General features: G+C 49.8%; 1 pseudogene across 1 annotated transcript; it reads right to left on the minus strand.

Annotated features, from left to right (window-relative positions):
* Nucleotides 1-1,207: 1,207 nt before the first annotated feature.
* Nucleotides 1,208-10,351, minus strand: LOC308349067 (signal-regulatory protein beta-1-like; annotated as a pseudogene). The gene is made up of 5 exons: nt 10,282-10,351; nt 9,209-9,569; nt 6,469-6,789; nt 5,545-5,883; nt 1,208-1,305 (listed from the first exon to the last, which is right to left on the minus strand). The product of its transcript is annotated as a signal-regulatory protein beta-1-like (transcript).
* Nucleotides 10,352-11,231: the final 880 nt, after the last annotated feature.

The following is an 11,231-nucleotide window of genomic DNA, read 5'->3' on the forward strand; positions in this document are numbered from 1 at the left end:
GGAAGGAAGAAGGTGACAGAAGAGCTAGTATTCCCATAACAGGGAGGAGGTCATCTTGTTCTTGGGACTGAGGAGTAGGACATGTAGGCAAAGAGGAAGGAGAATCATTTCTCTTCTTCAAACCAGGATGAGATTCATTTTATTTAAGACCCAGTGAAGAACCTCACTAAGCCTAGAATGTCTGGGGTTTGGCAGAAATAACTCCCAAGAACATGGACGTGAGCATGTAGTTCATGGCCACAGTCCCCAGAAGATGAATGAGAGACACCTGGTATGTGTAGGTGGGACTTGTTTCTCACATTCAGACAGATATCTGTGCATCAGTCCCCAGAGAAATTTCCTATGGCCCCTCTGAGGACCTGGTATGAAGACCCAGCTCAAGGGGCATCAAGGATTGTGAGAAGGAGCAGAAGGGACTGTGGGCAGGTGGGTCTCTGGAAGAAGCAAGATATTTGGGGCAGAGTTTGGAAGCTTCTAGGTGTTCCTTGTTTTTGGCTGGGCCCCTCAAGGAAGGAAAGGGGCCGCAGAGACTGAAGGTGGCATGTAGTAGGAGAGGAAGGGGGGAGCTGTGGGACACATGTTCACAGTTGATTTTCGGCTCAACATTCAAGAAAGGTTCCCCACGTGTCTCTTATGTCCTCAGTGCTGTTTTCCTTCTGGGACACCTGTTGTGAAAGTACAGGAAGCCCCTGATAGAGGAATCTGCCACTTAAGCCTTCCTCCCTTAGGGCTTGATCCCCTCTCTCCATCCACTCCAGTATGTCCCACAGAGGATCAGATTGGAAGCAGTCCTCAGAGCAGCCTTCTGGCACCTGTCAGCATTCCCCTAAATGCAGATATCTTGTGCCCAAAAAAGCCCCAGTTCTCCATTATCTAGTGATGGTTTCCAAGGGATCCTCCCACCCAGCTGCCTCTCATTCAGCCTCTCTGTCCACTTCCTTCCCAGAATCCCTAGGACCCTGTCCATACTCTTTGACAGCCTTTGACTCTGCCCACATTTTATAGGCTAAATGCCACCTCCCCCAACACCTCAGGGAGCTGGGACCCCTGAGACCCCCGAGGGTATCAAGGGAGGTGTGTCACATGCTCTTTACTGCAGGTGGGTGCTGACCCTGTGTGACCTGTGGGCTGACACTCTCCCTGACCTGGCTCTTTCTGGGAATAATCATGGCCTACCCTCCCTGACCCACAACTTACAATCAGGCCCTCACTTCTTGTGGACATAGATGGCAGAGACAGTGATGAGCAGCAGCAGCTTTGGGCCCAGGGTGACAGCCATCAGGAATGGAGTAGATGGCCTTGACTCTGGAAAAGAAGGGACAGGAGGCACCATCGGAGGGGGGCACCCTGGAGTCCATTCCCTGCGTCCTCCACTTACTTTATCTGAAGTGACTCAGGCTTATCAACGCTCTGAAGCTCATGAATTCTTCCCCTGCTCAAGGCAGAATTCGGGGTAAGACGTTCCTCACCTCACTCACCCCTTTCTCACTGCCAGGTGTCCTTCTTGACAGAAGAGGTGGGGAGAACCAGCACTCCACAACGGGTAAGTTTGGTTTACTGAACTGGTCCTCACACCCAGTGGGGAAGGTCCCATAGCCTCTTTCTGATAAGCCAACAGGCTCCTAGTTTACAGAGGGTGGACAGATGTGGTGGCTCAGACCTAGGAAAACCCCTCACTGCTGGCCTGCAGGATGACTCTGAGACCTTGTCTTTGGACCAGGACAAAGTCAAACTCTCTTAGCTATAAGATCAAACGTCCACCTGGCCTCACGTGGAGTGAAAACAGATGTCAGGGTCAGTGAGGCGCAAGGTTGCCCTGCTTTGCTCCATGCACACAGTTTGACAACTCCCATGTACAGAGGTGAGGAGGGAGGCCTCAGGATGACCTGACCTCAGGAGACCTGCTGGCTGGACAATATCCTGGGAGGCAAGGAAATGGCGTCTAATACTCAGGAGAGTTTCAACACCATCAGGCCACCTGAACCCCATTGCCACTGTTGGCCGACGTCTGTCTCTTGGACATAGACTGTTGATCTGGAAGGACAGCTTGCAATTTTTTGACTTTATACAATGACCCATTTTTGTTTTTATATTTGAATTTAAAAAAATCCAAATTTTTTTTTGAAATATATAGAGTAATCTTAAAAGAAGGAGTAGGTCCTCAGCATATTTGCCCCTGGCATGTTAGAGGATGTCAGGTCTCTGCTTCGGGGCCCCTGGACATTTTCTGAGTTGAAAGAGCTTTATTGGCCATGTTTGTACCTGTTTCTAGAGGGGAGCCAGCAGTAGAAGGCTTGAGGAAGTAGGGATACACAGGCTAAGCCATTCCTCTCCATTTAAAACAACTCACGAAGAGCATTCAGCTTGCTTGCTCTCTGTCTGAGGCTGAGTCTTGAGGTGCTAAATTGTGTCAACATCTCCGCTTGCCAGTCCTGCTTCCTTCGCTCTCTCATGCAGGTGGATCGGGCAGCAACCCACAGTGAGCTTTCTCTCTTTTTGTATCATCTGAAAGTCTCCCTCCCAGGTCACCTGATGTGTGGAGTTTATCTGGTTGGGGTGTGGAAAGCCAACTCTAATGGGCATATTTGGACTGGGGTCTCTTTCTGCCAGTTGTTCATGAGTCCCCCAGCCCTGTGGGAGGTAGAGCAGGGTAGGTGCTGGCTTGCCCTGCCCTCGTCACTGCTGAAACCTCACCGTGGTGACCTGGGCTGGTGTAAGCATAGGCGGGGAATATCCTGGCATTCTGGAAATTATGTGATAATTACAAGAACTATGGGTTGGGTGGCTGTTGCAGGGCATCAACCCTTTGGAGAAAGTGCAAAGCGAAGACTGATCACATGTGAAAGGTTATATGTGAATGTCAGAGGACTTCTTCACAACAGTGCAGACTCTTACCTCTTAGAGATGGAGGGCAGAAAAAGCTGAGGACACAGTTGGGTCCAACATAAACATAAGAGTATCAGTGCTACAGAGAGGACTGAATTCTCAGCTACACTGCACCTACTGTGCTAGAGTGGGGCCCTGATGGGGAAATATGGGAGATGGATACCGATGTGGCATAGGGACACTGGGGCCAAGAATTTCAAAGCCCTTTGGGCACTTTGTAATGGGCTGTTGAGTACAAGACAGGGGCTTAACTACTCATCTCCAAATACAGCCTCTCAACCCAAAGGAAAAACAACAAAAGGACAGTAAATTCTATGGAAAACTGGCTCTTGGTAGTCCCTGAAGAGCAATGCCCAAACTGCAGAATCTCTGGAGACTAAAGAGAAAAATCTCCACGTCCAAATGCACATCCCCTTTTGCCATTCCCCTCCCACCTTCCCGAAGCATAGGAAAGGCAGTAGATCGTGTGGACTCATCTCTCCCACCTCTCCTGGCTCAGTATAAGCCTGTCTCCTGGAAATCTCGTGAGGTCCACCCCTGGAGGGCTCTGAAAGGTGGAAGAGGAAGGCAAAAGGGTTAGATGCTTCCATTCTCAAGGAGGAACCTACACCAGGTATCCCTGGTCTACACTCCCGAGTCCTCAAGCCCAGAAGGAGGCCCAGCTCTGGCATTCAAACAAAGAAAAGTCTAGACTTGATAATCTTTTTCCCATTTCAAAAATAATGAGGAGGAGCAAAATAAACCCAAAGCAAGAGAAGGAAATAGAAAAAGAGGAGAAAAAGCAAAGAAACGAACAACAAACAATAGAGAAAATCACTGAAATGAAAGTGGGTTCTTTGAGAAGACTGATAAATTTGAAAAATTTCTAGCCATTGTGACATGAAAAAAATAGAGAATTGACCCATTTCCAATATCAGGGATGAAATTGGATACCCTACAGACATCACAAGGATTACTAGGTAACACTATGCGAAGCTCTATGTGCAGAAATTTGACAACTTAGAGATAAAGACCAAATTTCTCTAAAGCACAGCCTACCACAAGCATCCAATATGAAATGAAGAATTTTTGTAGCCCTAGCTATTCAGATTCTTTTCAGAGAAAAAAAGGAATTGGGTGCCTGGGTGGCTCAGTGGGTTAAGCCTCTGCCTTCGGCTCAGGTCATGATCTCAGGGTCCTGGAATCGAGGCCCGCATTGGGCTCTCTGCTCAGTAGGGAGCCTGCTTCCCCATCTCTCTCTGCCTGCCTCTCTGCCCACTGGTGATCTCTCTCTCTCTCTCTCTCTCTCTCTCTCTCTGTGTGAAATAAATAAATAAAATATTTTTTAAAAAAAGAATCATGGGGACTCAGGTATTTCACTGGAAAATTCTTTTAAGCATTTACAGGTGAATCGAAACCAAGTTAGGTCCCCAAAATAAAGTTAATAGAAGAAGCTTTAGAAAATTGGAATATATACTCCATTTTAGATGATACTAGGAATTACTGTTAATTTTACTAAAAGCATAATATTATTGGTTTTATAGAAAGAACCATGTCATTAATCACATGACCACACCAGTGTGGACTCCATTTGGAGCTGGATGTGGATCCATGACTAAGTCATTAATGGACACAATTAAGCAACTTCTGCATACTTCTAGTTTTTTTTTTTTAAGATTTATTTATTTATTTATTTGACAGGCAGAGATCACAAGTAGGTAGAGAGACAGCTGGGGGGTGGGGGGAAGCAGGCTCCCCGAGGAGCAGAGAGCCCGACACGGGGCTCAATCCCAGGACCCCAGGACCATGACCTGAGCCGAAGGCAGAGGCCTTAACCCACTGAGCCACCCAGGTGCCCCTGCATACCTCTAGTTTTAAGGGAAATCATTCCTTTTCCCCTTCCTATCTCTAGTCTCCTGACCAGCAGTGACATAACACTTGGTGGCCCTGTGTTGACCCAGTATAGAGGACACTGTCATTGGGCACGTTAGAAGGAACATGGGCCTTTGAAAGATCTTCTGGATCAAAGACTCCTGGAAAACTGGGTTGACCTCGTCTGATGTTACATGAGAGAGAAATAAGGAATGTTTTAGTTGTAGAAAGGGAACTCCGTAATTCTTTGGGACAATGCCCCCCTGCTATAATTAATCCCCCTTTTTTGTTTGTACAGTTGCTGGACCCTCTTCAGGGACTCAGGTTTCCCTTGACTAGCTTAGCTCATCAGCCAGCCTATGGGCAGAAAATGTTCATCATCTGTCCCTCACTGCTCCCTGAGTCCCTTCTGTAAAATTCCAGGCCGCAGGGTTGGTTAAGCAGAAAAGGAGAAGAGAAATGAGTTGGAATTGGCATAAAGTAAATGTGCTGTGAGCAATCATGACTATTGCTGGTCTGCTGTCACAAATAAAGGGGGAAAGGAGACCCCAGGTGTGACCACACACGATAACCCGGGGCCCTCATCAAGATTCAAAACTCCAAGTCCTCAGGGTTCCTTCTGGAATTTCAGAGTGCCAAGTGCAGACATTTTCTGCGGTGATGATGGAAAAGCGTAGAAGGGATAGAGACCACACTACGTGGGAAAGAATAGGAGGAGCGGGGGTTTGGCCAGACATGGTGACTTAATCATTGTCAGGTGCAGGAACAGGGAGCAGGACACAAGAAACAGGATCATTGAGGCCTCACCCTGGGTTTTATGGGTTTCCTGGTCCTTCTGGTGGGCTGAAGCCACAAGGGTATGATTTCTGGTGACCGCGGGCTGCCCGTCGTGCTGCACCAGGCAGGTGAACACCACATCTTCCCTGTGGGCAGATGAGTTCACCAGGAGCCAGCTCGTCCAGTTAAAGGTCCCATCCTTGCTCTCTACGAGGTTCAAGGCCCTTGAGGCCATTTCTATTCAGAGCACATTGCCATTCTCCATCCAGGACAGCTGGAGGCGCTGGGGTTAGAACTTCTTCACTTGGCAAGTGACCTTCACCTGGTCCCCTGACACGGGCTGCTGGGAAACCTCCAAGGTGGGCAGAACTGAAACAGCACAGGGCAGAAGCTCTCACCTCATGGAACAGACGCACCACGGGGGAGGGGCTCGAGAACTTACCTCCCCTCACACAGCAAGGGAGTCACCCAGAACAGAGCTAGGCATGCAGCTGGTGCTCAAACACTGAGTCTTTGCATATGAATGAAATCCCTAAGCACAGTGCCCAGCGCACAGTAGGTGTTCAATGATTGATGGCTCTTCATAGGCTAAGACTGACTAAAATCAAGATTCTCATCCCCACACATACAGTTGGAATAGAATAACTGTAGCAAAACAAATGAACCCACCAAGCACACAGTGGCCTAGAGTACAGCAGGTGCTCAATAATTGGAATTGCTATGGTAAAGTAAAGGAAACAACTGAGTGCAGTAAGTGGCACATGGTAGGTGTTCACCCGTCAGTGGCCATGAAACAGTAGGAGGTGACAGCACATCTAAGTGCGGGTGACTTGGAGGGTCTGCCAGGGGTCAGTCTCCAGGGAATGGAGGGCCTGGGGCAGGAAGCGGGGGAGGGGCAGGCTCAGAGACTTGGGGGCCAGACCCTGGCTGGGGCTGGGGGGCAGGGGCATCTACCTCGGAGGCCCTCAGCCAGGTTGGCAGTCCCACGAAGAGGAGGGCCTCTGTGCAGGGTCATGTGGGTCACCTCGCAGATGACCTGGGAACGAACGTCCCCCGGGGCCAGCACCAGCCTGGTTGTGCTGGAGATGCTGTAGGACGTTTTGTCTCCCTCTGGGTCCACGCTGGTCTGGGGGGCTGCCAGCTCATTCCCGTTTCTAAACCATCTCAACGTGATGTTTCTGGGGGAGAAGCCGTGGAACTTACAGGTGAAGTTCACTGTCTGCTCTGGCGAGGCCCTGGCTGCGGGGCCCAACACCCCGGGGGGAGAGGGTTTGGCTACAAGGTGCGCAGTTGTGAACAGTAAGCATGACTGTGGTCATCAGCACTCAGGATACATGTGAGGTGCTGTGGAGAACCCGCCACCCTTCTGAGCGTGTGCGGAGGGTGTTGTCCTCTCCTACTGCCACAGAGGAGGCCCTGAGCTTCCAGAACTGAACTCTGACTTGAAGTCAGGGCCGGATGCAGCTCCAGGCTTGAGTTCAAGTTGCCCCTTCTCTTCTCTGCCAGGTGACTTCCCACCAATCTGGGCACAGGGACGTTTCTGATGGGTCTGACTGTTGGCATCAACCGTTCCTAGCTGCCTCCCTGCAAACCTCACTGAGGTCACAGAGCGTGTGCAGCATTCCGTGCAGGGGACAGGGAACCCCCAAGAAAGCTGGAACCAGGCTGACCAGCTGACCCCAGGCATGGCCATGGCACAGTGTGGCTCCTCTCTGACATGGGACAGGAGGAATTTCTCCTTCCCAGGGTTGCAGGAAGGGGCAAGTAAGGGAATGGAAGCAGTTGTGCTTGAAATTTATCAGTCGAAACTCAGATGGAAAAGAGCAGATGAATCAGAAAGTGGCTGACAGTAACCTCAGTCTCATTATAGTGTTAAAATCCCCCTCTGAATATTCGTCTCCAGCCCTAATAAATGTGCTTGGTCCTGTTCAGTATCATGGCTTTGGAAATTATTCCCTGTGATCCCTTACCTGTAAAATAAAGACAGCTTTGTGAGGAAACTCCCCCTGGGTGGTCTCTGTCTCTCCCTCACCAAGGAGCCAAGCTACTTTGGTCCAAGCACAACAGGGCTGCTCCTCACTCCTCATTGCATCCCAGGGGACTTCCTGCGGCCTCCAGCTGTTTCATCCACAACAGAGCAAATGTCCCACCTTCTCCAGCCTGACTGTGATAGCCACCTTCCTTTTCCATCTGACATTCTCACTGCAAGTGGTTATGGGGAGGGGTCCCTCCAGGTGTCCAGACATGTTGACTTGACAACGACAGAGGGAAGATGTGGGGTCCCAGGAGCTGAGTCTAGAATGTGAACTCTTGCTCACAGAGCTGAACACCCTCCACGATATGCCTCCCAGTCATTCTTAGTGGGCAGAGCCAGGAATGAGGCGCCCGGTGTTGCTGGGATTGCGGGGGCCCCTCTGCTATGTCCAGGTCAGTGCCCCAGGCTGCTCAGTGAAGGAGCAACACCACACAACAGGGGAGAGACTCCGGATGCTCTTATATGTGACAAGTCGTGTCCACTAGGAAGAGGCTCAGCACCTCACGAGATGTTTGCATACCTGTTGATCTGGGGGTGTAAAGCTAGCCCACCTCTTCCTGTGTTTTCTTAATGTTTACTGCTGGAAAGAGAACCATACAAGATTTACAAGAGTTTCAAGGAGAGGGTTGGCACTTTCTCCACTTTGGTCGGTGCAGCGAGTGTGCAGAGAGCAAGGCTGTGAGTCAGGCTGTGGCTCACTTCCCTGCTCAGGCCGGATCTGCTGAGCCTCAGTGTCCCCATCTGTAAATGGGCTGAGATGGTCCCTCCAGCTTCATCCATTCTGAACCAGGGCATTCCCTGTGTGGGCAGCTTGGGGGAGAGGAAGGAGAGCTCTCCCAGGAAGAACAGATCTGCCTGGTGCTAGAGCCACATACCAGCACTGGTTCCCTGGCAAGGGACATACCATTGGGAACTCCTGTAACACCTGCACAATCAGGATAAATCCACCCACATGTCTATGTCCAGGAGCTGAGGGGAGATTCATTGCTCTTATGGGAGTCAGTTCCTGAATTGCATGATGCTTTTTGGACAGACCCACAACAAATGCCCAGCCTCTGGCATCTTCTCCATCCTGGGCTCTCAGCATAAACAGTGAGTTTATACCTCTTCTCACTGTGATTCTTCTACATTGAAAGAGGGACATATCCCACCTCCCTGCCCTGGGTGCATTTGTCCACAGGAAGGGAAGGGAATGTGAGCTTCATGAGAAAGGAGCCCTTCCCTGTTCTGTTCCCTGTTTTCCCGGCACGCAGACTAGAGCCTGCACACAGTAGGTGCACAGTAAGTGTTGAGTCGAGAAGAGTCAGCCACATGGAGGGGACACTCTCTGGAGGCAGGAGTAAGATTGGGTCATGTGACTGGCCAAGTCACTCAGACTGTAAGTCCCTCATCTCTGGAACCAGAGGACTGGTCAGGATTGGAAAAGTCGACAGCTTTGGACCCTCAAACTGGGGTTCTATACTTTCCCACCATTTATCATGGGCCTTGAGCAAGCATTAAGACCTCTCCAGGCCTCAACTTCCCTGATCCGAGGAAGGGGTTGATGTTGGGGACACCCACCACAGTGCCTGATTCCTAGATGTTGGTCAGGCAACGGAGGGCATTCTTGTTGACTTGTTGTCACAACCATGGGACAAAGGAGGCCCAGGCTGTACTCACCGCGCACAGTGACCAGAGTGCCTGGTCCAGACTTAAACTCCACATCATCAGGGGTCCCTTTCTCGAACTTCACACAGTAGTAGGTTCCGGTGTCTGCTGGGGTGATGTTAGTGATACAAATGGAAAAGTCCGTGTTGTTTCTCCTTGTGCGGTCAGAAACCTCTGTTACTCGGGAGAAGTGGCCTCCTTTGAAACTGAAGATTAACTCCTGGCCTGGCTCTTTCCCCCTGAACCACTGAACCGGCCCTATGGGGCTCAGGGAGGTCATGGTGCAGTGCTGTCTGTCTGGCTGTCTGGCTGGCTGCAACTGACACTGACTTGTCAGGCTGGATCACCTGCAGTCCCACCTCTCCAGCCACACCTGGAGGGAAACAGAGCAGTCGTCTACTCATCCTGCTGTGGTCCTGTGTGTCTCCTCACATGTTTATGCACAACAGCTCCCTGACCTATTGCGCACCGGGAGCGGCCCTCGCCCCAAGTCTGTAACGGGAGACCCCATCACAACCGTGGGATCAAAGACATAGAAAGGCTCAGTGATGAGGCACAGAGTGCGTTTGAATTTGCAGCTGGATTTCCTGCCTTGGTGACTAGCTAGACTCTGGAGACATGGAGAAACACAAACTCATTAAGTGAAATTATAGTACATGTTAAACTTCAAACAATTTGGCACCTAGAAACATCATTAACAAGAGTTTGTGAGTACACACAGCACAGTGGAACTCGGGACACCTGTGTGTGTGATGTGGGATGTCTCTCCTTCTGTTTGCCTCTCTGTGTTTCTGATATTTCTGCTCTTGGCCTCCACTGAAGAGCCAGGCAGCATAACATGGTTAACAGGATGAACTGTGGAGCTGAATGGGCTGGACATTAACCCCAGTAGCTCCACTGACTTAAGTAGGTGGCACTGGGATGGTTGCTCTCTCTGCCTCAGTTTCCTCATCTGCAAGTCAGGAGTACAGTCATAGCTACCAGGCAGCCTTCTGCAGAGGGTCTGGGTAGCAAACCTGTGTTTACATAGTGGCCCTAAATGTCCAGGGCAGGGAATGGAGAATCTCCCTCAAGACAATGCTCACCTGTGAGTCCCAACAGCAGAGCCAGCAGCAGGTGAGGAGGAAGGTGGGATCTGGAGGCAAGTTTCCACATTGTGGAGGCCTGCGAATCCGGCTCTCGGCAAATTTGTGTGCTAGGGCAATGGGTCCTCTATTCTGTGGGGAGGAACAGCCTGCCCCACCTGTGACAGAAGAGGAAGGAAGCATCTATGATTCAGTAACAAGGTTGTGAGGCAATGTTCTGCTTCTGGATTGTGAAACAGATGTCAGGCAGAGAGACCTCACATGGTGAGAAGGGCCTCTTCTTACATTTTGGGGTTTTTTTTGTGTTTTTAAAAAAATTATTATCATGTTTTGTTAGTCACCATAGAGTACATCATTAGTTTTTGATGTACTGTTCCATGATTCATAATTTGCGTATAACAGCCAGAGCCATGCAATCCATACACTCCTTAATACCCATCACTGGGCTCACCCATCCCCCCACTCCCCACCCCTTAAAACCCTCTGTTTCCCGGAGTCCATATCTCTCATTGTTGGTCTCCTGCTCTGATCCCCCCCCAACTTTTTTCCCCTTCCTTCTCCTAATGTCCTCTATGCTATTCCTTATGTTCCACAAATAAGGGAAAACATATATTTGACTTTCTCTGACTTATTTCACTCAGCATAATCTCCTCCACTTCCATCCATGTTGATACAAAAGTTGGGTATTCATCCTTTCTGATGGCTGAGTAATATTCCACTGTACATATGAACCACATCTTTATCCATTCATCTGTTGAAGGGCATCTCAGCTATTTCCACATTTTGGCTATTGTGGATATTGCTGCTGTGAACATTGGGGTGCATGTGGTCCTTATTTGCACTACATCTGCATCTTTGAGGTACATGCCCAGTAGAGCAAATGCTAGGTGATAAGGTAGCTCTATTTTCTACTTTTTGAGGAACCTCTGCACTGTTTTCCACAGTGACTG

Source organism: Martes martes (assembly GCF_963455335.1).
Source record: "Martes martes genome assembly, chromosome: 9".
Classification (NCBI taxonomy): Eukaryota; Metazoa; Chordata; class Mammalia; order Carnivora; family Mustelidae; genus Martes; species Martes martes.